Source organism: Hemitrygon akajei, chromosome 16 (genome assembly GCF_048418815.1).
Source record: "Hemitrygon akajei chromosome 16, sHemAka1.3, whole genome shotgun sequence".
NCBI classification, from domain to species: Eukaryota; Metazoa; Chordata; class Chondrichthyes; order Myliobatiformes; family Dasyatidae; genus Hemitrygon; species Hemitrygon akajei.
The window spans coordinates 41161453-41186061 of NC_133139.1; the positions used below are offsets into that span (position 1 = coordinate 41161453).

General features: G+C 40.4%; 1 long non-coding RNA gene across 1 annotated transcript; it reads right to left on the reverse strand.

Moving 5' to 3' along the window:
* Positions 1-4837: 4837 nt before the first annotated feature.
* Positions 4838-6093, reverse strand: LOC140740371 (uncharacterized). The gene is made up of 3 exons (XR_012101834.1): positions 6002-6093; positions 5831-5899; positions 4838-5244 (listed from the first exon to the last, which is right to left on the reverse strand). It is a non-coding gene; the product is annotated as an uncharacterized lncRNA (long non-coding RNA).
* Between the last annotated feature and the right edge of the window lie 18516 nt (positions 6094-24609).

Here is a 24609-nt window from a genome sequence, read left to right on the forward strand (position 1 = left end):
GAAACCCAATAGCATGAACGGCAGCGATGCTTCACTACCAGATGAACTCAATGCCTTCTATGAATGCTTTGAAAGGGAGAACACAACTACAGCTGTGAAGATCCCTGCTGCATCTGATGACCCTGTGATCTCCGTCTCAGAGGCCGATGTTAGGTTGTCTTTAAAGCGAATGAACCCTTGCAAGGCGGAAGGTCCTGATGGAGTACCTGGTAAGGCTCTGAAAACCTGTGCCAACTAACTGGCGGGAGTATTCAAGGACATTTCCAACTGCTCATCGTAATGGGTGGAAGTTCCCACTTGCTTCAAAAAGGCAGCAATTATACCAGTGCCTAAAAAGAATAATGTGAGCTGCCTTAATGACTATTGCCCAGTAGCACTCGCATCTACAGTGATTAAATGCTTTGAGAGGCTGGTCATGACTAGACCAAACTCCTGCTTCAGCAAGGACCTGGACCCATTGCAATTTGCCTATCACCACAATAGGTCAACGGCAGATACAATCTCAATGGCTCTTCACATGAACAATACACCTGGACAATACAAATGCCTATGTCAAGGTGCTGTTCGTCGACTATAGCTCAGCATTTTATACCATCATTCCCACAATCCTGATTGAGAAGTTGCAGAACCTGGACCTCTGTACCTCCCTCTGCAATTGGATCCTTGACTTCCTAACCAGAAGACCGCAATCTGTGCGGATTAGTGATAACATCTCCTCCTTACTGACAATCAACACTGGTGGAGCTCAGGGGTGTGTGCTTAGCCCACTGCTCTACTCTCTATATACCTATGATGGTGTGGCTAGGCATACCTCAAATACCATCTATAAATTTGCTGATGATACAATCATTATTGGTAAAATTTCAGATGGGCACAAAAGGGCATTCAGGAGTGAGATATGCCAACTAGTGGAGTGGTGTCACAGCAGCAACCTGGCACTTAGTGTCAGTAAGACAAAAGAGCTGATTGTGGACTTCAGAAAGGGTAAGACGAAGGAACACTTACCAATCCTCAAAGAGGGATCAGAAGTGGAGAGAGTGAGCAGCTTCAAGTTCCTGGACGTCAAGATCTCTGAAGATCTAACCTGGTCCCAACATATCGATGCAGTTATAAAGAAGTCAAGACAGTGTCTATACTTCATTAGGAGTTTGAAGAGATTTAGTAGGTCAACAAATACACTCAAAAACTTCTATAGTTGTACCGTGGAGAGCATTCTGACAGGCTGCATCACTGTATGGTATGGGTGGGGGGGGGGGGGCTACTGCACAGGACCAAAAGAAGCTGCAGAGGGTTGTAAATTTAGTCAGCTCTATCTTGGGTACTAGCCTACAAAGTACCCAGGACATCTTCAAGGAACGGTGTCTCAGAAAGACAGCATCCATTATTAAAGACCTCCAGCACCCAAGGCATGACCTTTTCTTTCTGTTGCCATTGGGTAGGAAGAACAGAAGCCTGAAGGCACACACATAGTGATTCAGGAACAGCTTCTTCCCCTCTGCTATCCGATTCCTGAATGGACATTGAAACCTTGGACACTACCTCACTTTTTTAATATATAGTATTTGTTTTTTGCACTATTTTTAATCTATTCAATATATGTATACCATAATTGATTTAATATTTTTTTCTCTTCTATATTATGTATTGCATTGAACTGCTGCTGCTAAATTAACAAATTTCACATCACGTGCCGGTGATAATAAACCTGATTCTGATTCTGAATGTCTCCAGGTTCTGTCTGGAAATCCTCTTGTTCTGGCTGGCCACAGCAGCCGTGAGATTCTGATACCCCACTGGATCCATATTGGCTCAATTGTACAGTGAGAAGAGTCCCTGAAGAAGATGGTATGGACACAAGTGCTGGAGTATCTGAAGCAAAGGTCAAGACACGGTATGAAACTGGATTGAGAACTGAGCACAAAACAAACGTGAAGTGATATCGCTAGTTGAGTTTATGATTGAACACTAATGCTCTGTTCAGGTGCTCTTTAGATATTCAATTCTTGGCACCAAAACATGATTGCCTATTAGTGTGATGGTCCTGAATCCTTAAAGGGGCACACCAGCTATCCATACTCTGGAAGCTGGTATGGTTGGGTGTGTCTTGTACTAGCCCCACACAAGTCAATGCCGGCTCTCCCTAATTAGGCCATGTTATAATAATATGATAAATTTTTATCTGCAATTTGAGAAGGATAAGGGCAGATCGAAGGTGTCAGTGTCGCAGTTGAACAGGGGAGACTATGGAGCCATGAGGGAGGAGCTGGCCAAAGTTGACTGGACGGATATCCTAGCAGAAAAGACAGTGGAACAGCTATGGCAGGTATTCTTGGGAATAATGCATAAGGTGCAAAATCAGTTCATCCCCCGGAGAAGGAAGGATTCAAAAGGGAGAAAGGGGCCACAGTGGTTGACAAAGGAAGTCAGAGATTGCATAGCATTAAAAAAAAGGAAGTATGACAGAGCTAAGGTGAGTGGAAGGACAGATGATTGGGAAGTTTTTAAGGATCAACAGAACTTAACTAAAAAGGCAATACGGGGAGAAAAAATGAGGTACGAACGCAAGCTAGCCAGGGATATAAAGGAGGATAGCAAAAGCTTTTTTAGGTATGTGAAGAGAAAGAAGATAGTTAAGAACAATGTTGGGCCCTTGAAGAATGAAATGGGTGAAATTGTTATGGAAAACAGAGAAATGGCAGAAGAATTTAATAAGTACTTTAGATCTGTCTTTACTAGGGAAGACACAAGCAATCTCCCAGATGTATGGATGGGCCAAGGACATAGGGTAACAGAGGAAATGAAACAGATTGACATTAGGAAGGAAACGGTAATGAGTAGACTGATGGGACTGAAGGCTGACAAGTCCCCAGGTCCAGATGGTCTGCATCCTAGGGTACTAAAGGAGGTGGCCCTGGAAACTGCGGATGCATTGGTAATCATTTTTCAATGTTCCTTAGATTCAGGATCAGTTCCTGAGGATTGGAGAATGTCTAATGTTATCCCACTTTTTAAGAAAGGAGGGAGGGAGAAAACAGAGAACTATCGTCCTGTCAGCCTAACATCAGTAGTGGGGAAGATGCTAGAGTCCATTATTAAAGATGAAATAGTGGCATATCTAGATAGCAGTGATAGGATTGGGCCAAGCCAGCATGGATTTACCAAGGGCAAATCATGCTTGACTAATCTATTGGAGTTTTTCGAGGATGTAACCAGGAAGTTAGACAAGGGAGATCCAGTGGATGTAGTGTACCTCGATTTTCAGAAGGCATTTGATAAGGTCCCACATAGGAGATTGGTGGGTAAAATCAGAGCTCATGGCATTGGGGGGGAAGATATTGACATGGATAGAAAACTGGTTGGCAGATAGAAAGCAAAGGGTAACGGTGAATGGGTGTTTCTCGGAATGGCAGGTGGTGACTAGTGGGGTGCCACAGGGCTTGGTATTGGGACCACAGCTGTTTACAATTTACATAAACGATTTAGATGAAGGCATTGAGAATAACATCAGCAAGTTTGCTGATGATACTAAGTTGGGTGGCAGTGTGACATGTGATGAGGATGTTAGGAGAATTCAGGGTGACTTGGATAGGCTGAGTGAGTGGGCAGATACTTGGCAGATGATGTTTAATGTGAATAAGTGTGAGGTTATCCACTTTGGGAGTAAGAACAGGAAGGCAGATTATTATCTGAATTGTGTAGAGTTAGGTAAGGGAGAAATATAAAGAGATCTAGGAGTACTTGTTCATCAGTCACTGAAGGTGAATGAGCAAGTGCAGCAGGCAGTGATGAAGGCTAATGGAATGTTGGCCTTTATTACAAAGGAAATTGAGTACAAGAGCAAGGAAATCTTCTTGCATTTGTACAGAGCCCTGGTGAGACCACACCTGGAGTATTGTGTACAGTTTTGGTCTCCAGGGTTAAGGAAAGACATCCTGGCTATAGAGGAAGTCCAGCATAGATTCACGAGGTTAATTCCTGGGATGTCCGGACTGTCTTATGCAGAGAGGTTAGAGAGACTGGGCTTGTACACACTAGAATTAAGGACATTGAGAGGGGACCTGATTGCAACATATAAGATTATTAAGGGATTGGACAAGATAGAGGCAGGAAATATGTTCCAGATGCTGGGAGAGTCCAGTACCAGAGGGCATGGTTTGAGAACAAGGGGTAGGTCATTTAGAACAGAGTTAAGGAAAAACTTCTCCCAGAGAGTTGTGGGGGTCTGGAATGCACTGCCTCGGAAGGCAGTGGAGGCCAATTCTCTGGATGCTTTCAAGGAGGAGCTAGATAGGTATCTTATGGATAGGGGAATCAAGGGATATGGGGACAAGGCAGGAACCAGGTATTGATAGTAGATGATCAGCCATGATCTCAGAATGGCGGTGCAGGCTCGAAGGGCCGAATGGTCTACTTCTGCATCTATTGTCTATTGTTTATTGTCTATAGGCCATGTGTTTCCACGTGCTCATATATCCTATCCCTATGAATTTTCTCCAGCACTTTCCCTACAACTGATGTGAAACTCACTGGTCTATAGTTTCCAAGATTTTCCCTTGTTCCCTTCTTAAATAGAAGCACAACATCAGCCACTCGTCAGTCCTCCGGAACTTTCCCTGTGCTAGAGAGGACACCAAGGCACCAGCAATCTCGTCTCTTGCCTCCCTCTACAACCTGGAACCTTCTACAAACATTGCTACAACACAGAGAGATGTAAATCACATGTCACAATCCTTAGAGAGCTACCAAACTTAAAGTAATATTTATTATTAGTATGCAATAATACATGCTACACTGCATTCCCTTTGCAAAAATGATCTAATTTAGCATATTTGAAAATTTAACAGTCCCAGGTTTGTAGACTCTGAGTAGAATGGTTCTAATTAAATGGATTTCTGGGAATGCAGATTTCTGTTCCATAAGGACAACAAAATCTTGTTGTCAGTGACCAGCTTGAATGGTCTCCACAGCAGTAGCTGATGAAATTGTGTTCCTTCAACCATGATTGCAACACTTCCTTTGTTGCCTGAGCAATAATGACCTGTGCTGTGTTCAGTCAGTACGACCAGTATTAGTCTTCTCTTGGTGACTTGATGATTGGCCAGCCATTGTCCAACAATGTGGTTAGAAGAAACACACCGTACATTCAGTGTTGTAAATCATCAATTATTCCTATTGCTAAGGCTTCCCTCTTTGCGGAATGGATGACTTTTGCTGATGATTGCCTTGCTGCCATGGTCTGTCTTTCTTTGATATTGAAGAAGTGAAGTTGAAATTAGAACTGGTTTATTATTTTCATACATATTAAGATACAATGAAAAGCTTATCTTGCATATTGTTCATACAGCTCAGATCACTACACAGTGCTCTGAGGTAGTACAAGGTAAAACAAAAACAATGCAGAATTAAGTTGTAACAGCTACAGAGGAAGGGCAGTGCAGGTAAACAATAAGGTACAAAATTATAATGAGTAGATTGTCAGGTCAAGAGTCTGATTTATACTATGGAATGATTTAACAATCTTATAACAGGGGCCAGAAACTGTCCTTGCGCCTGGTGATGCATTCTCTCAGCCTGATGGAAGAGGGGAGAAAAGAGAGACTTGCTTTTGTTGTGAGGTCAGATAAAGTCATGCAACACACCTAGAGACTGACTCTCTGCCTCCAATGATGTTCTCAGTTTGGTACCCAATATTATCAGCCTACAGACCTGGATAAGTCCCTTTCTTTGCAACTAAAGCACAATTGGCAACCACCAAGAAGATCGTGACTAATTATACCTACATTAACAGGGCCACAGAACTGTACAATAAAGGAAGCTGTGACGTACATACCCAAAAATTGACGAAATCTTAATATCCAAGTTGGACATGAGTGAGCCAAGCAGATTCATAATGTTCGAGCTGTGACAGAAAAGAGTCAGAGGTTGAAAGTAATCATTTGCTTTTCTCTCTGAATCCTCATTGCTTTGTTTTTCTGCAAGAAGTTCACAAGACAGTAACAACCTCAGATTCAAAAGGTCTGAAGTCATCTCCAAATTGCAAGGATTCTTTATTTCAGAGATGTAGCATGGAAAAAGCTCTTCCAGCCCAACAAGCTGCACCGCCCAATGACCTAACTAGCCTATCGCAGGACAGCTTACAATGACCAATCAACCTACTAACCGATACGTCTTGGGAATGTGGGAAGAAACTGAAGCACCTGGAGGAAATCCATGCTTTCATGGAGAGGACATACAAACTCCTTACAGATGGTGTTGGAATTGAATTCTAAACTCTGATGCACCGAGCTGTAATAATGTCGCACTAACTGCTTTACTACCATGGTTATCGATTGTTGGGATGCAACCTACCAGCTAACTCTTCAAAAATGCTGACCAATACATCATAACACCACTTTGATTTATTAATGAAATGACATTTCTTCAGGGCTGTGGACTGGGTTAACTCTGGCTTTTACAACAGGTTACAAGACCAAGATTATGCCATCAAAGGAGCAAGGGGTAAAAAGTAAGGAAATGGCGTCCTTCACAGATTAAATACAATTCAAGTGTAATTGCATAAAGGATTGAAATTGTATCAAAGGAAAATATATGACTGACACAAAATACTAGACCCAGGTTGCAAGGAGGGGCTAGTTCTGGCCCAAGTCCTGTTTATCCTGCCAGGAATGTAAGGGGAGTGAGTGTGTTGATGCTAGATCAAACTGCAATTACAGCTGAAAACAGTTAGAGAGCTTTTAACTTAAGATAAGTTGCTTCAGCTGTGAGAGCACAGCAGCTGGAAAGGATCAGCAGAAATTGTGTTCCATCACTTCATTGGTATCATAGAATCAGCAGTTACATAAAAGTTTTTGTAATATCTTGTAGCTCAAGTACATCACCATTGATTCAAGAATTCTGGTCTATTTTCATTTATTAAAATGAAGCGCTTGCTTAACACAGGTACAGAGGAGATGTCAGGGGTAAGTTTTTTACATAGAGAGTGGTGAGTGCGTGGAATGGGCTGCAGAGGTGCAGGCGGAAATGATAGGACCTTTTAAAGAACTCCTGGATGGATACGTGGAGCTTAGAAAAATAGAGAACTATGGGTAAGCCTAGGTAGTTCTAAGTTAGGGACATGTTCTGCACAGCTTTGTGGGCCGATGGGCCTGTATGGTACTGTAGGTTTTCTACATTTCTGTTTCTAACTGATACCATTTCACTCCTGGTGTATAATAAATACCTGTTCTATGATACATACGCCTTTTCAATCTTGATCTTGATGTAAGATTAATGTGGGATTAGTATAAAATGGGTGGTTGATGGTTAATCCTACTTGGTGGATCAATGGCCTCTTTCCATGCTGTATCTCTCCATGATGCTGTGCCATTACTGTGACTCCAAGATCAGATGTAATAAAGTTCATGCTAATGAGGAATTTATGATTCTTTTCAATGAAGAGTTTGTGTGGGACTACAACAAGAAGTCATGGGTTAAGGGTGAAAGGTGAAAAGTTTAAGAGGAGCATGAGGAAAAGCTCCTTCATTCAGAGGATCATGAGAACATAGAATGAGCAGCCAGCGCTAGTGGTGCACGCAAGCTTGATTTCAATGTTTCAGAGAAGTTCGGATCAGTACATGGACAGTACATGGTGCTGGTCGATGGGAGTAGGCAGTTTAAATGTTTCAGCATGGATTAGATCGGCTGAAGGGCCCATTTTTTTCTATGAACTCTTTGACTCTAAGTTTTCTGAAGACTTTCTCAAGCAGGCAAAGATTGTGTTATAGCTATGCAAAATACATTTTCCCGGTCCAATCTCAATTCTTTTAGCTAATCTTTCCCAACAGAGTTGGTTTATTCACATAACCATCCACTATAAATGTGAGCCCCATTTCTCACCCACTGTGGAAGTCAACACTCTTCATTTGTCTACCTATTCTGCTTTGTAAAAGACTTTTAGATCTCCTTTAAACTTTCGCCTTCTCAACTTATATGCCAACCTGGGAAGCCTCTCAGGATTTTATATATCTGACAAGTTGTCTCCTCAGCCTCCAGCGCTCCAGAAGAACAATGCAAGTGTCCAAGTTCCCCATATAGCTAATATAGTCTAATCCAGTCAGCATTCTGATCAGCATCTTCTGTACTTTCTCCACAGTCCCCACATCCTTCCTACAATGCAGAAGCTAGAACTGCAAGCAGTCTTCCAAATGCAGCTTAACCAAAGTTTTATACAGCTTTAGCGTGACTTGCCATCTTTAATACTCCATCCCAAGGAATGAAAGTCAACTCTTTGTACATATGTCTTCTTTATCAGCTATCCACTAATGCTGCTTCCACATGCTCTGGCTTCCTCCCACCAACTGGTCACAGTAAATTGCCCTAAATCTATAGGTAAATTGTCATACCAGTCTGATCAAAAGGAGATACTGGAGTCCTCCAGGTTCTGATGCTCTTCCTTTTATTATTAGTTGATTATTTTCACCTGTGTCTTGTTTTGTTCCTTTATTAAAGTTCCCTCTGTTTTGTTTGTCTTTTCTGTCTTGAGTTTGCCTGTCCTGTATGTAGTAATTCCTGAGTTCTAGTCTGTGTTCTCTTCAAACTAATCCCCAAATGAGGATTCTTTGTTCATCTTTGTCTCTAGTCTCCTCTCCATTTATATCCACCTTGTCTAGGTCACCCCAGTGATTCACCATAAGGAAAGGAGCTTCACCATAGCAACCCTAGTTCAAATCTAACCAAGCAACTACCTGTTACACAAGTTGTATTAGCAGGGTAAGTTGAGGAGATTGTGGAGAAGGTAAAATATTACTCTATGAGATGCATGTTCAAGAGATAGAACTAGAGCTTTCAGTAACTTGGATTTTACTTTGCCATTTGATATATCACAGATTAATGTACCCTGCAGCATAAGGTCCCTAACCAATACTGTGACAGGTTCCTAACCAAGAGCTGGCTAAGAAATAACCGAGAGCCTGCAACCTAAAGCATTAACTCTTCCTTTTCCCACAGTTGCCATCTGACTGACCGAGTGTCTCCAACATTTTCTGGTTTTATCTGGTATTGGGCTGAAATCTTTTTGCAGATTTTCTATTTGTTAAGTGAGACTGATTGTGCAAATAAGTTTGCTACCATCTTCCAAGTATCTCATTCTATTATTTTTATTTATTGCCTCTGTATAGTGTCTCATTATGTATCTTCATACTCTGCCTCTGACAATATTACACAGCTCAAGGAATACGAGTGGAAGAACTCATCAGCTTTATTGTAACTGTGGAAATTACCAAATCTGAAACTCCTAAACACGAGAGATTCTGCAGGTGCTGGACATCCAGAATAACACATACAAAATGCTGGAGGAATTCAAAAGGTCAGGCAGCACCTATGGAAAGCAATAAAGAGCCAATATTTTAGCTGAGTCTGATGAGTGGTCTTGGCCTGAAATGCCAACTCTTTATTCATCTCCATAGATGATGCCTGACCTGTTGATTTCCTCCAGCATTTTATGTGTTTAAATCTGATACTCTACTGTCAATCTGCTCAAACTTTCATTTCAAAAGTTTCAAGTTATGAACCTTTATTCAAGACAAACTTGCAAGCAGAATTTTCTATTTCCTCATGTTCAGTTTCTACACATTGGACGCTGCAATTGATCAGGAGTTCCTCAGACTTGCCCGACTAATGCAGTCATGAATTCACTTGGAAAAACACACACAATGTGCTGGAAGAACTCAGTGGGTCAAGCAGCATCTATGGAGAAAAAGGAACAGTTGACATTTCAGACTGAGAAATTCATCAGTCCTGATGTGTATGTTGATCCACATTTCCAGTACTTGCAATCTGTTGTGTCATGAATTCACTGGACATCCTTAATGACTTTGCCACATCTGGTCGTCAAAATAATTCACTGCCCTATCTTCATTGCCAGTTTAAAAGTATGTATGTTTAATATATTCCTATACTCTAATTTGTTCAATAATCATTTACAGCAAGAGGTCCACAAAGGACAATTGAGATTCAATGAGAGATAAAGAAATGTTTTAAAATGAACAATAAACAAAATGCAGGAGGAATTCAAGGATCAGGCAGCATCTGTAGAGGGAAATGGACAATTGATGTTTTGAGTTGAGTCACTTTGTTAGACTGAAAGATTGTTGAAAGGTAGCCAGTATAAAGAATGGGGATAATTGGTGGAATAAGAGCTAGCAAGAGAAAGGAGGATACAGGTGAAAGGGGTGATAGGCAAATAGAATAGACAAGAGTGGAAATAGTGACCAGAGGCTGAGGGGGAATAGGTGGAGGGAACAAATAGCTCCAGGTAATGGAATCTGATAGGCAATAATTCAAGTGAACAAGTGCCTTAAAGACCATAAGATATAGGAGCAGAATTAGACCATTCAGCCCATTAAGTCTGTTCTGCTATTCCACAATGGCTGATTCATTATCCCTCTCGACTCCACTCTTCTGCCATCTTTGACATCTTTACTAATCAAGAACTTATCAATTTTTTAAATTATACCAATGACGACCTCCACAGCCATCTGTGGCAATGAATTCCATGGATTTATCATCTTCTGCCTAAAGAAATTCCTCCCCTAGTCTAATCTAAAAGGACATCCTTCTATTCTGCGGGTGTGGCCTCTGGTTCTAGAAACCCCCACTATAGGGAACATGCTCTCCACATTGATAGGTTTCAATTTGATCCACCCTCATTCATCTAAACTCCAGTGAGTACAGTCCCAGAGCCTTCAAAGACTACTCATTTATTAACCCTTTCATTCCTGGATAATCCTTATGAGCCTCCCCTATACTATCTCCAATGCCATCACATCCCTTCTTAGACAAGTGATCCAAAACTGCTCATGATACTCTGTGCAGTCTGCCCAAAGCCTTATAAAGTGGCATTGCTTTTATATTCTAGTCCTCTTGAAATGAATGCTAGCATTGCATTTGCCTTCCTTACTACTAACTCAACTGCAAACTAACCTTTAAGTAATTCTGAATGAGGACGTTCAAGTCCCTTTGCACTTCTGATTTCTGAATTTGCTCCCTATTTAGAAAATAGTCCTTTGTTTATCTACTCCTTCATACAGTTCCCTACACTATGTTCCACCTGCCACATCTTTGCCCATTCTTCCAATTTGGCTTAGGCCTTCTGGAGACACCCTGCTTCTATAGCACGACCTGCCCCTCCATCTATCTTTGTATATCTGCAAACTTGGCCACAAAGCCGTCAATTCTGCCAACATTGATCCCTGTAGAACACAACTTAGCACCAGGAACTAAGCAAAAAAGGCCCCCCTTTATTCCCACTCTTTGCTTCATGCCAGTCAGCCTATCATCTGTCTGTGCTAGTATCTTTCCTGTAATACTATGGACTCTTGTCTTGTTAACCAAATGTTAACTGGCCTATATTTTCCTGTCTTTTACCTCCCTCCCTTCTTAAAAAGTGGAGTCACATTTACAGTCCTCTGGACCCATTCCAGAGTTTAGTGCTTCTTGAAAGATCACTACTAACTACAAACTCTTCAACCCTGGGGTGTAGATCATCTGGCTACATGCCAAAGACTCTCACATATTTCTACAGATGTACCATGGAGAGCATTCTGATATCATCATCTGGTATGGAGAAGCATTTGCACGGGATTGGGAAAATGTCACAGGAAGTTGCAAATACAGTCAGCTCCATCATGAGCACTAGCTTCCCCAGCATTGGGACATCTTCAAAAGGTGACATTTCAAATAAAATGGCATCTATCCTTAAGGACCCCATCACCCATAACACCCCCTCTTCTCATTGCTACCATCAAGGAGAAGGTACTAGAGCCTGAAGGCACACACTCAACATTTAAGGAACAGCTTCTTCCCCTCTGTTATCAGATTTCTCAATGGACAATGAACCAACCCATGAGTATTACCTCAATATTCTTGGCTCTTTTTTTGCACTACTTATTTTTTACTTTTGTATATTTCTTCTTTTCTTTTATTATTGTGTATTCCACTGTACTGCTACTGCAAAACAACAAATTTCACAGCAAATGCTACTAACATTAAACCTGTTTCTGATTCCATGTAACTTACCTACCAACAGATCTTTCAGCTTCAGAAACATCTTCTCCAAAAATAGAATTCTGGTACATTTCCACTGAAGACAATTCTTGTTCCCAAAGAGAAACAATTTCAAATTTACCCATTGACAATGTTTAAACCATTGTTTAGAACTGTGAACACAGAGCATGGAAATGTATACAATTGGAAAGGCAATTCAGCCCATAATATTGTGCTGATCCTGCTGCCAATTTCTACTGGATGTCTTCCTACTATGTATCATCTATAACCATCGAGGCTATTCATATTAATATGACTATATGAAGGCCTCTTAAACTCTACCAAACTGCCTGATTTCACTACTAACTCTTGTGAACTATTCCAGATGTGTACCACCCTCTGTGTATATAAAAACATTACCTTGAAACTTCACCCTCTAACCCAAAAAGTATCTCCTCTGGTATTTAACATTTCTATTCTGAAGAAACAACTCTGACTGTCTACCCTATCTATACCTCCAATAATTAATAGGAAAAACTTGTATCAGATCCCCATTTAGCCACCAATGCTCTAAGGAGGACAACCTAAGTTTGCCTAGCCTTTCCTTATAGCTTATACACTCAAATCCAGGAAGCACCCTGGTAAATATGTTGTCTTCTGCACCCGCTCTGCTGTCTCCATGTCCCTCCTGCAACTGGGTGATCAGAAAGGCTTGGAATACTCCAAGTAAAATGTGCAAAGTTTCTGCTCAAAACAAATGCTAAAATAGGACTTTTACTATTTCCAAAAGTATCACATTCAGTTGAGCACATTTTCCAACAATTTGCTGTAGATATTCAGAGAAGAGAGTAAAAGACATGGCAACAATAAATATTTTGGCTGCTGTGGTGAACAAAGTGACTACAGGGAACCAGATTCACTCAAACAGACATGCCACTCATGACCAGGGATATTAAAGCCAGTAGGAAGGTCCAGTGTGCTAGCATTCAGAAGACCCAACAGTCCTACTATAAGAAGATCTTGGCAGGAGATGGCATAGTCTCAACAGGAATAAGAATCCCCACACTGGAATATTATAGAATGCAAAGTTTGTTAGGGTGAATTTCACCCCACTGTTTATAGCTGTAGAGCAGGAAAGTGCATCATATATAGTAGTATAAGTTTTTTTAAGGATAGACACTATTCATTTAGAGAGGTACTTACTTGCTCTGCCTATAAGGAAGATAAGATTTGGAATCTTAACTGGGATGGTGCATTATTCATTCTCGTAGAAAAAAATCCTTTTCTTTCTCCTGATTTTCTATAGACTGCACCTCTTGATCTTCAAACTCGAGATTCATCTGTAATACTCTCTCTGACAATGATTGACTTTTGCCGTTTCCACAGCTGTGTGAAGCCCACCCTGATGAAGACTTACCCGATTTAGCAGGCACTGCAGGTGTTCACTAAATTGGTACAGGTACCAAGGTCTCATCCTCTGTGCGGCGATCTCTATCACCCTTCTTGCCTTCAATTAGATTGACTCTCTTTCACGCAGAAATCCTTGCATGATGTTCTCAGGGTAAAGGAGGTCAGCACCTAAATCAGGTTCAGTTGCAAGGTGATGATGCAGTATTCAATTTTACAGAAGAATTTGGTTTGCGAGGCCAAAATATCCATCAGATATCCAATCACCTAATGCTGAAGTCTAAAGGTTTTTTTTAACCTTTTGTCAGTGTGCTTGAGTTTATGTTGCTCAGTCAGTCAGAGAAAATGTACAAGATTTTTCAGATTATCATCTAGTGTAGTATACCTATTACAATTCTCCCTCTAACTATGAATATCTTTGGTAGAAAGGTTGTTGGTATTTGAAATTATCATCCTGACAAGTCAAGTAATCAATATATATGATCAGTGAAGATATACATTATCATCTTCCATTCAACTACTTGGACCTTTCTGACAGTACTCAATTATGGTGAATTGTTTGATAATAGATGATAGGCAATGGTGCAAAGTAAACTGGTAAATGGCAGGTGCAAACACTGCTGTGCAAAAGGGAGTTACAGTAACTGGTTTTACATTTAGTTCCTTTTTTCTTTTAATTCTTTAAAGGCTTTCACTATGTAAACCTTTGTCCAATATTTTGGATACACTGACCACTTATGGGATTGTGCTTTATCCACTTTTAGGATTTCCATGGTTGCTACCTAAAAGAACAGCAAGAAGAGGATGACAGTGAAAATAAGCTCTGTTTTTCATCAAAAAGTCTCCATCACTTCAGAATCTGAACAGACTGTTCATGTCTTGAACAGCGTATTTGTGTATCCAGTCACCAAGGTGAGATAAAAGGTGAACGTTGATGTGAATTAGAAATGGATGCAAGACTCAACAAGCCCATCCCTCTTTAAAGAGCAACTCTATCCACTGATATTCTCACCATTATCATCAATCAACTTTACAAAAATGCCTCTAGCCAGTACTTGTTGCCAACTTCAACAGCCTTCACTCAGAATTTATTGCTTAACTTTATTAACCTTTATGCTGGTGAAATGACTTAAGGGATAGCTGTACATTCTTAAGATCCCTAAAGAAATGTTGTGTTCAAATAGCAACAAAACCCAAAGATAAGACTGCAATACTTTAGCTAACTCACACTCTCTACCATTTTCTGGTCCATAAGCTTGTGAATCTGGTGGATGACTGAATAAAATGATAGCAATAGATTATCAGAGGAAGAGAAGAATGAACGTTTTAGACTTTGGGTAGATAAACACAGGAGATGTATCTTGTAAACAGTGTTCATTTTTGTGCTAAGATACGAGAACAAAGTTCCAGCCAGGCAAACGAGAAAACATAACGTTATTTCCACTGTCAGGCAGCTGTTAAGCATCCGGGGAATTTCAACATGATGTTTTTTAAAGGTCAAAAAATTCTTGGAAATTATAAGGAAGGCCAACCTTCTTCATTAGGATTAGTGCAAAAAAAACATCAATCTAGGATTGAAATTCAATGCTGGTAAATGCTAAAATATCTTCAATTCCATGATTAGAAACTAACCTCTACCTGGCTTCATTACTGCAGACAGGCATTTGGCAGCACTGGTGTCACTTCTCCACTGTTTCTCTGTTGTCATACAACTTTCCTGACAACCTTCCCTGGATGAGCTGTAATCTTCTTCAGGTAACTAATGGGAAAACTGTAGTCACCATTTCCCACCTCACCGGGAGTTCCATATTCTGACAGCCTTCACCACCCTCCCTGACTATTGTTTCAAGATGCCATCAATCAATCGAAAGCCTGGATATCCTATTTGGCTCCAGACTTCATATCTGTAGCATCAACCATGTCCACCCACTGGGAATACAACTCTTAATCATGTCACTGCCACATCCTGAGCAGCTACTCTCATCCACTTGAAGAAACTTTATTCTATCCTGAAATTCATTACCTCCATCTATTTTGTCCCAAGCTATACATGTCTGTAACCATTTTCAGGCCTTTGACTGCCTTAGATTCAAAGTTGCTATCTGTGTATCGCCATCCTCTATGTTCTCTTCCTGCCATACCTATGACTTTCAAGCCTACAATCATCAGGCATTTTTAAATAACCCATTCTGATGTTTATGAACACTTGAGGTTCCTTTCTCCACCACACCAAGCAATGGTAGTCCTGATGTTAGTTATATCGGCAAGCTCCTCTTCCTTTTACCTTTAAGGTCATATCAAAAACTTGTCTCTTTGACCACTATTTGAACTACCCTTCTTGGGCTCTTTATTTTACCCCCTGTCATATTTTGTTTTTCTATACTATTATGCACTTGGAGGATTTTTAGATGTTGTTAAAACTCTAGGTAGCTTTGAAATCAAATTAGACGATCTTGTAAAATCTTGTCCAATGGAGCTTGGCAACAGTCTAGTTCTTTGTCTCCTGTGTTATTTTACAGTTTTTAGGTCAAAGAGAGAAAGGGTTTCGTCTGTTTGGATTCAGCTTGGACTAAAGATAAAAGACTGCTGACTCCTTCCATATGATCTACATATCACAATATTGCTCAGCTCAAAGCTTAAGGGCCTCTTTATCTTTCCAGTCAGGTGCTTTGACATGGGAAAAATAAACAAAATTAGGCAGTATACTCTGAACAGTGCCAGTTTTCAAGTGTTATAATTAGAACTTCCGGCCAAGGTGTTCAATTCATGCGTTGACTGAACACAACCAATAATTACTGCACCTGGGATAAAGTTCTAACCTGTGGTTTATTTTAATTGATGCCTCAGATCACCGGATAGTACAGGGCCTCAATAAGGATAAATCAAGCAGTGGGCACTGAGTCAGAAAGTTGCATTGCTCTTTATTGCTAATGATACACCTGACAAGTTGGATAATGTACAGACCCAAATCAGTGAGGACACAAGACACAGTGCATTACACTTGGTAATGCAACACCTTAGGCACATCTGACAGGACATATTTCTCTTAAATTGTATCACTATACAAAGGACAAACAATGGTGAACTCCTGTATAGATATCTCTATCGTGGCTTCAGTAAATGAACCCATGGGAAATCTTCTTCTGCCATTTATATGGAGATGTAAACTATTCTGCACAGAACAGAGAATTATTTTCAAAAAGAAAAACTAATCTGTTATGTAGTTGCTGAGGAGTGGCTGTCCATGGTACGATCCCAATTTCCCATTAGATTAAGGAGAGTTCTAATTTTGCTTGATTTGTATTCTTTCTTGTAAGAATTGTATTTAATTTATGCTTAGTTTCTTTTCTTCTTCTAACACTGCTTTTATGATGTGATGTTCTTGTGACGCTGTTGCAAGTAATCTTTTCATTGCACCTGCATCAATACATTGAAACTCTGAATAATGAGAACACTGCATCAATGTCATGTCATATTTTAGGTAACTGAAGTTTAAGTAGTTCCATTAGCTCGAATTAGAATAACAGGGAGAGGAAGTTATTAAATTTGATGAAAAGTAATGTGAGTTCAACTCTCATTTCACACTCCTGACCTTCCTGCCCCAGTAGGATCACCGGTTATCCCAATTTGCTATGTCAACAAGTTCAGTTTTCATTCCCATAACCATCAGAGGTAATGCTGCTTCCAAGGATCATCATGTAGCTAGCCCCAGGTAGTAGTGATCCATAGATCTGGATGATGTCCCATCCAAGGGTTTCTGTATGTGTATGCATGATTTAGCTCAATAACTTGAGGTTCCCTCTCCTGGCACAACAGTGGTACCCTGCTGAAGTTGACCTGAAATTCTAAGGGTTTCACTGACAGAATCCTACTGTATTTAGTGACTCTTCAACAGAGCTGAGACAATGTGAGCACCAAGGGGGAGGAGAAGAGTTATGACCATAATCTTCCAAAATAATTTTGAGAGCAGAAAATTCACCTGATCATTATTGACCTTTCCTCACTCAGGTTAAAAAGGTGATATGTTACATGTCTGGTTTTAGGGATCTTGCTGTGTTGTTTGTCAATTGGCTACCATGTTTGTTTACTTGATAACTGAACTTGAAGGTTATGATGATGATACAGAGTATTTTGGGATATCATAAGAAAGTTTGAACACATGAAATAAATGGAGGTTCCTGTGCATTGAACTGAAATCGGGATCAGAGAACATATGAGAAAAAGATGAAGAAAAATTATATGTGCAAAGTAGAACAAATTAGAAGCAGCTAAGGGTGCAAACACAAGTGAAGGTCTCCCCAGTGTATCCATCAGTGGAGCCAAGTGCTTATGATACATTGAAGACCCCAGGATCAGTTGTCTGTATATGCTGAACTCATTGTGTCTAGTGGCAGTGTAGAGTTTGGTACTTCATTTCAGCAGAAGGAAAGAAAAATAGATCAAGCTGTTCATTCCCTGTCACTGACAATGACTCCCAGCTGGAAACTGCATGCGTACAGGAGACATACTCTAAAACACAATAGAAATTATAAGACACCTTTAACCTACAATAGTTTCTTTAAAAGACTGTAGCAAAGGCTGTCGGTAGGATTAAAAAATCAGTTGCCAAAATTGCTTTTACTCCTGGCTTGACCCTGCACAAGAGAGACAGAGTGGTTGCCTGTTGGGTAACATCTCATCTATTGTTCTAATAGAGAGCAATCTTTGCTGACACAGCTTCACCTTGTGATTTCAAAACTGATCGTTGCTTCTAAGTATCAATGCATTCAATGCAAGTCATGTCAAGGCTTGTTCTTGCTAATAACATTCTTATTCATATTAATGGTTTGAATGCACCTACAGTTAGCGACAGGAGAGGTACCTGAGGATTGGAGGATAGCCAATGTTGTTCCACTTTTTTAAATAAACAGAAGCCAGGAAATTATAGGCCGGTGAGTCTGACATCAGTTGTGGGAATGTTATTGAAAGGCATTCTAAGGGATCAGATATGCAAGTATTTGGATAGACATGGACTGATTAAGGATAGCCAGAATGGCTTTGTGCATGGTAGGTCATGGCTAACCAATCTTACAGAATTTTTTGAGTAAGCTAATAGATGAAGATAATAGATGGAAAATAGATGAAGGCAGGACAGTGGATGTTGTCTACATGGACTTTAGTAAGGCATTTGACAAGGTCCTGCATGGGAGGCTTGTCAAGAAGGTTCAGTTGCTAGGCATTCAGGATGAGGCAATAAATTGGATTAGAAACATAGACACATAAAAAACTACAGCTCAATACAGGCCCTTTGGCCCACAATGCTGTGCCAAACATGTACTTAGTTTAGAAATTACCTAGGGTTACCCATAGCCCTCTATTTTTCTAAGCTCCATGTACCTATCCAGGAGTCTCTTAAAAGACCCTATCGTATCCGCCTCCACCACCATTGCAGGCAGCCCATTCCACGCACTCACCACTCTCTGTGTAAAAAAAAAACTTACCCCTGACATCTCCTCTGTACCTGCTTCCAAGCACCTTAAAACAGTGCCCTCTCGTGTTAGCCATTTCAGCCTTGGGAGAAAGCCTCTGACTATCCACACAATCAATGCCTCTCATCAACATAGACATTGGCTTTTTGGGAGAAGTCAGAGAGTGGTAGTAGATGGTTGCCTGTCTGACTGGAGGCCTGTTGTGTGCTGTAGGGATCATTGCCAGGGCTTTTGTTGCTTGTTCTTTATACAATAATCGGATAATTATGTGGTTAACTGGATCAGCAAATTTGCCGATGACACCACAGTAGGGGGTGAAATAGACAGTGAAGAACGCTTTCATGACTTGCAGAGGTATCTTCATCAGCTGGAAAAATGCGCTGAAAAATGGCAGATGGAAGTCAATGCAGACAAGTGAGAGGTTTTGCACTTCGATGGGATCAACCAGGGTAGGTCTTATTCAGTGAACAGTAGGATACTGAGGATTATCGTACAATAAAGGGATCTGGGAATATAGGTACATAATTAATTGAAAGTGGCATCACAGGTAGATATGGTTTTAAAGAACTCTTTTGGCACATTGGCCTTCATTAATCAATGTATTGTGTACAGAAGATGGGATGTTATGTTGAAGTTGTGTAAGATATTGAAGATGCCTAACTTAGTATTGAGTGCATTTTTGATCACCTACCTATGGGAAGGAAGTAAACAAGGTTAAAAGAGTGCAAATAAAATTTACAAGTATGTTGCTGGGTCTGGAGGACCTAAGTTATAAGGAAAGATTGAATAGGTTAGGACTGTATTCTTTAGAACGTAGAAGATTGAGAGGAGAGTTGATAGAGGTGTACAAAATTGTGAGGGGTATAGACAGGGTAAATGCAAGCAGGCTTTTTCCACTCAGAGATCATGGCTTAAGAGTGAAAGGTGAGAAGCTTAAGGGAAACATGAGGGAAACTTTTTCACTCAGAGGGTCATGAGAGTATAAAATGAGCTGCCAGTACAAGTGGTCCATGTGAGCTCGATTTCAAAGTTTAAGAGTAATTTGGGTAGGTACGTGGATAGTAGATTTATGGAGGGCTATGGTCCTGGTAGAGGTCATTAGGAGTAGACAGTTTAAATGGATTTGGCAAGGACTAGTTAGGCCAAAGGGCCTGCTTCTGTGCTGTACTTCTCTGATTCTATAATTAGTTTTATAGTTTGCTATCTATTATCATTAGGTCACATGGTGAATCCTTGGGTTAAGCTGATCACTTCAAAGCTTCTTAAAACTGTTGATCCAAAGCATCCCAATGCAACTCATGGGATCGCTTTAAGATAAAAATTAACATTGAGCATCAGAAGGAGAGAGTCAGCATATGCTACCAATTACCAAACTCTCTGCTGACTGCAACAATGAACATGGACTGAACTTTCTGGAGCCTTTAATGTTGACAATATTGCTTCTGCAACTGCAAAAAAAATTAGAAATTTTCTGAGTGTCTTCAAATTTTGAAGTAAATTTTATTATCAAAGTACACATATGTCAACATATACAACCCTGAGATTCATTTTCATGTGAGCTGGGACCAGGATAGGTCCTCTGAAATAATACCAAAGAATTTAAAGTCGCTAACCTGTTCCATCTCTGATCCTCCAATGAGGACTGGTTCATGGACCTCTGGTTTAATTCTCCGGAAGTCTATAATCAGTTTCTTGGTCTTGCTGACATTGAGTAAGAGGTTATGACACTATTCAGCTGGTTTTTCAGTCTCCCTCCTATATGCTGAATCTTCACTACCTTTGATTCAACATACGCCGGTGGTGTTCTCAGCAAACTTGAATATGGCTTTGGAGCTGTTCTTAGCTACATTGTCATAAGTGTAAAGCGAGTAGAGCAGAGGACTAAGCAGACAGTCTTCTGGTGCACATGTACCGATAGAGGTGCAGGAGAAGATGTACCCAGTCCAAACTGACTGGGGTCTACAAGTGAGGACATTGAGGATCTAATTGCACAAGGAAGTATCAAGGCTAAGGTCTTGGAGTTTATTGATAGGTTTTGAGGGGATTATGGCATTGAATGCTGAGCTGTAGTCGAAAAAGAGCATCCTGATGTATGATTCAGGTTGACTGAAGAGCCAATTGGATGGTATCTGTTGTGGACCTATTGTTCTGGCATGCAAATTGGAGTGGATCTAAGTCACTTCTCAGGCAGGACTTGATATGCTTCATCACCAACCTCTCAAAACACATCATCACTGTAGATATAAGTGCTCCTGGACAATATTCATAGAGGTAGAACACCATACTCTTCTTCTGCACTGATATAATTGAAGCTTGCTTGAAGTATGTGGGTACCACACACTGTCAAAATGAGAGAGTAATCATCTCAGTGAACACTCCAGCCAGTTGATTAGCACAGGTCTTTAGTACCTGCCTAGGTACCCTGTCTGGGGCAAGATGTTTCTCATGAGTTCACCCACCTGAAGTCTGCTTGCATATGGCCTCAGAGACTGAAATCATAGATCCTCAGGGGATGTGGGACTTTGTGATGGCTCCTCCATGTACCTACTGTGAAATCAAGCATAGAAAGCATTAAGCTCATCTGAAAGCAAAGCCCTGCTATCTCCTTTGTCACTTGATTTTAACTTTATAAGAAGTGATAGTATTTGAGCCCTGCCACAACAGTCGAGCATCTTTCATTGATTTAAGTTTGGTCCCTAAGTGCCACTTCGCCGGTGAGATGGCTTTTCAGAGATTGTACCTAGACCTCTTGGTCACCAGACTTGAATGCCTCTGATCTGACTCTCAGCAGATTGTGGATTTCATGGTTCATTCAGGGCTTCTGATTGGGGAAGACTCCGAATGATTTTGTAAGATGCACTCATCTAAAGTTGTTTTAATAAAGTCTGTTACAACCATGGTGCATTCATTCAGATCCCTAGTTAAGTCCTTGAATACGACCCAGTCTACAGATTCAAAAGAATCCTGTAGCTGCTCTTCTGCTTCCCACAACCACCTCTTTATTATCCTAACCTCTGCAGCTTTGCTCTTTAGCTTCTGTCTCTATGCAGATAGGAGAAGGACAACCACATTATCAGATTTACTGAAATGCAGTCAGGGCATAGAATGGAAGGCATGCCTTATCTGTGTATAACAGTGGTCTGGTATGTTGGGACCTCTACTGCTACAGGTTATATGCTGATAGCAATTAGGCAGAGTTTTCTTCGAGCAAGCCGAGTTGAAGTCTCTAACTATGATTTGAAAAGTGTTGGGATGAACTGTTGCTTGTTTGGAGACGGCATAATGCAATATTGCATTTAATGGTTGGAACAGACAAATGTGATTGCACAAAATCTTTCAGAGTCTTCCTCAATCAGAACATTTAGGATGTTCCCAAAACTATGTAAAAACAGCAACTCCATAATCAGAATCATTTATACAATTAAAGAGAATAATTAAAGCAATTCAAACCTCTTTAAATAAAATAGTTAAGCTACCAAAATAAGCTCAATTAATCAAAGAAAATGAAGTTGTCTTTTGCTTGCCCTTCTGTGCAGTAATTCCTCTCCATTTGTTCACAACCTTTTTTTATGCCATGGACCATTACAATTAAGAAAGGGGCCCATGGACCCAGGTTGGGAACCCTGGTTTAGATGAATGACCTTACTTTTGCTGTTGAGTTCAAAACCTGCCATTGGTTCATAGAGATTCCACAATGTCACAGTTGGAAATCTGGCAAATTTATCTTCACTACTGGATACATACTTGGATTATTGTTGGAGCAAATCACAGAAATCATCAGTAGAGATCATCCATTTTGTTCTTGACTTTAGGATTCTTGTAGAATTCCTGAAATTCCTGTTACCAAGAGGTAAATACCAGCACTCTGGCACTGAACAGTTACCATTTCTTAAACACAGTTATAATTGACAACTATGTGTTGGTCAATGAAAGACAGGCAAACAATAAACAATGTGACTATTTCTCAGAAAACAGAGTCTAATCAAAAGGAGGAGGAAACACAAATGTCTTCTAATAAAAGGAGAAGTTCTTCAGAAACAAAGTGTTGAGGATCCATATTTATAAATAATGTGCATAAAATCAACATCAGTCATTTGATTGTGTGGTCATTAGAACTGAATGACGAAGGATTTACTCAGTCATCTTCTCTCTGTCATTAGATGCGTCCTTCCCACAACTACTAATATGGCTGCACTAAAACTTCGTTAAAAGAAATGTTTATGAATTTTATTGTAGAAGAGGGAGTTAAAGAGATTTCACAATGGATTTTTGGACTTCAATGATACCAATGAGGAGTGAATTGAATGTGTAAGATTTCAGGGATGATGTAATAAAGGAATAGAGGAGAGTTGTAGCCTGGTGAAGTTTGCAGGCTCTGGATAGTGCAACAACTTTGGAGAGTGTGTGTAGGTGTGGGAGGACCAGGTATAAAAACAGAGGATGTACATGTTTTCATTTAAGGAATTACTGGAGCACACAGATAAATCATATGTTACTACATCCAGACAGGTGCTTCTATAATTGTGTGGCCCTCATTTCTGAAGATCACACATGGTTTGACTGCTCATTCAAGTCCGAACAGAACAATAAGCTCTGAAGAGTCAATGTCTCCGGAAAAGATAACACAACTGCAGGGAGAAAAGGAAGTTATTATAATGGAGAGGCTTGGCAGGCAAGGCTGATGTGTTTGCAAAATGAATCATGGCAGGAAAAATCTAGCAGACGTTGATGTGACCCTTCTCTTGAGCACATGCCACAATTGAATCCTCTCCTTGTCATTCCAATAAAGGCAGCTTACAATTCTGCCGAGGTATTTTTGGAAATGCTGAGGGAAACTAGAGACATAAACTAATGATGGTGAAAAATAACCAAACAGACATGGCTCTGCATGTTGAAGAAAGCAGACAGCAAACATTCAATTAATGCTGACTCTTTGCAGTCAGGTCAGTAAGTGACCACGCAGATGCTATGTTACACTCTCTTTATAACTCATCAGCAAATGCAGCAGGTGAAAGCACAACTCCCTGTATCCAGTGCCTTCTACCTCCAGCATGTTCATGCTATAAACTTGTTTGTTTGGTGAGCACTGCAGAGGAGCTGATATTAAAGAGAAGGGCAAACTGTGTTGGTGATGGGGAAAACCCAGGAACCATTTATCTGACACCTCAGGAGCTGGATAAAAGGAATAAAGCTGCGGGGCCTGTTCGAGTGATGTGGAATGCTTGTAAAATTGCATACAGTTCCTGCACGTTATGCACAAGCTACATGAAGCCAGTATTTGTAGCACATACAGGGTGTCAATGTGACAGAGAGGGATTGCAGCTAACAGCATAATGATGGCTGGGATGTTTCAAAACCAATTGTTTCCCTCTGCAGAGCAAGCGAGACATATTTGTATGAGGTGATATAGTTCAGCCACTGGACATTTCATTTATCAATATTCTTGTCCTCAAATAAACCTGTTTATCTCCTTTGACAAAGAGGAAGAGTTCTTAAGGCATAAAAACATATACCTTCTGAACATTTGTCTATGAGAAGGCCTTTTCCAAATTTGATTGGTGGCTGCTTTTCCCCTGGTATGAAAGGCTGCTGCTTGGCACATGAAAAGTCACTTCAAAGGCATCGCTCTGTTACAAATACATTTTGATGGCAAAGCAGACATAAGTCACTTATCATTACAACAGATTTCCTTTGCATTGCCTTTAAGGTACAA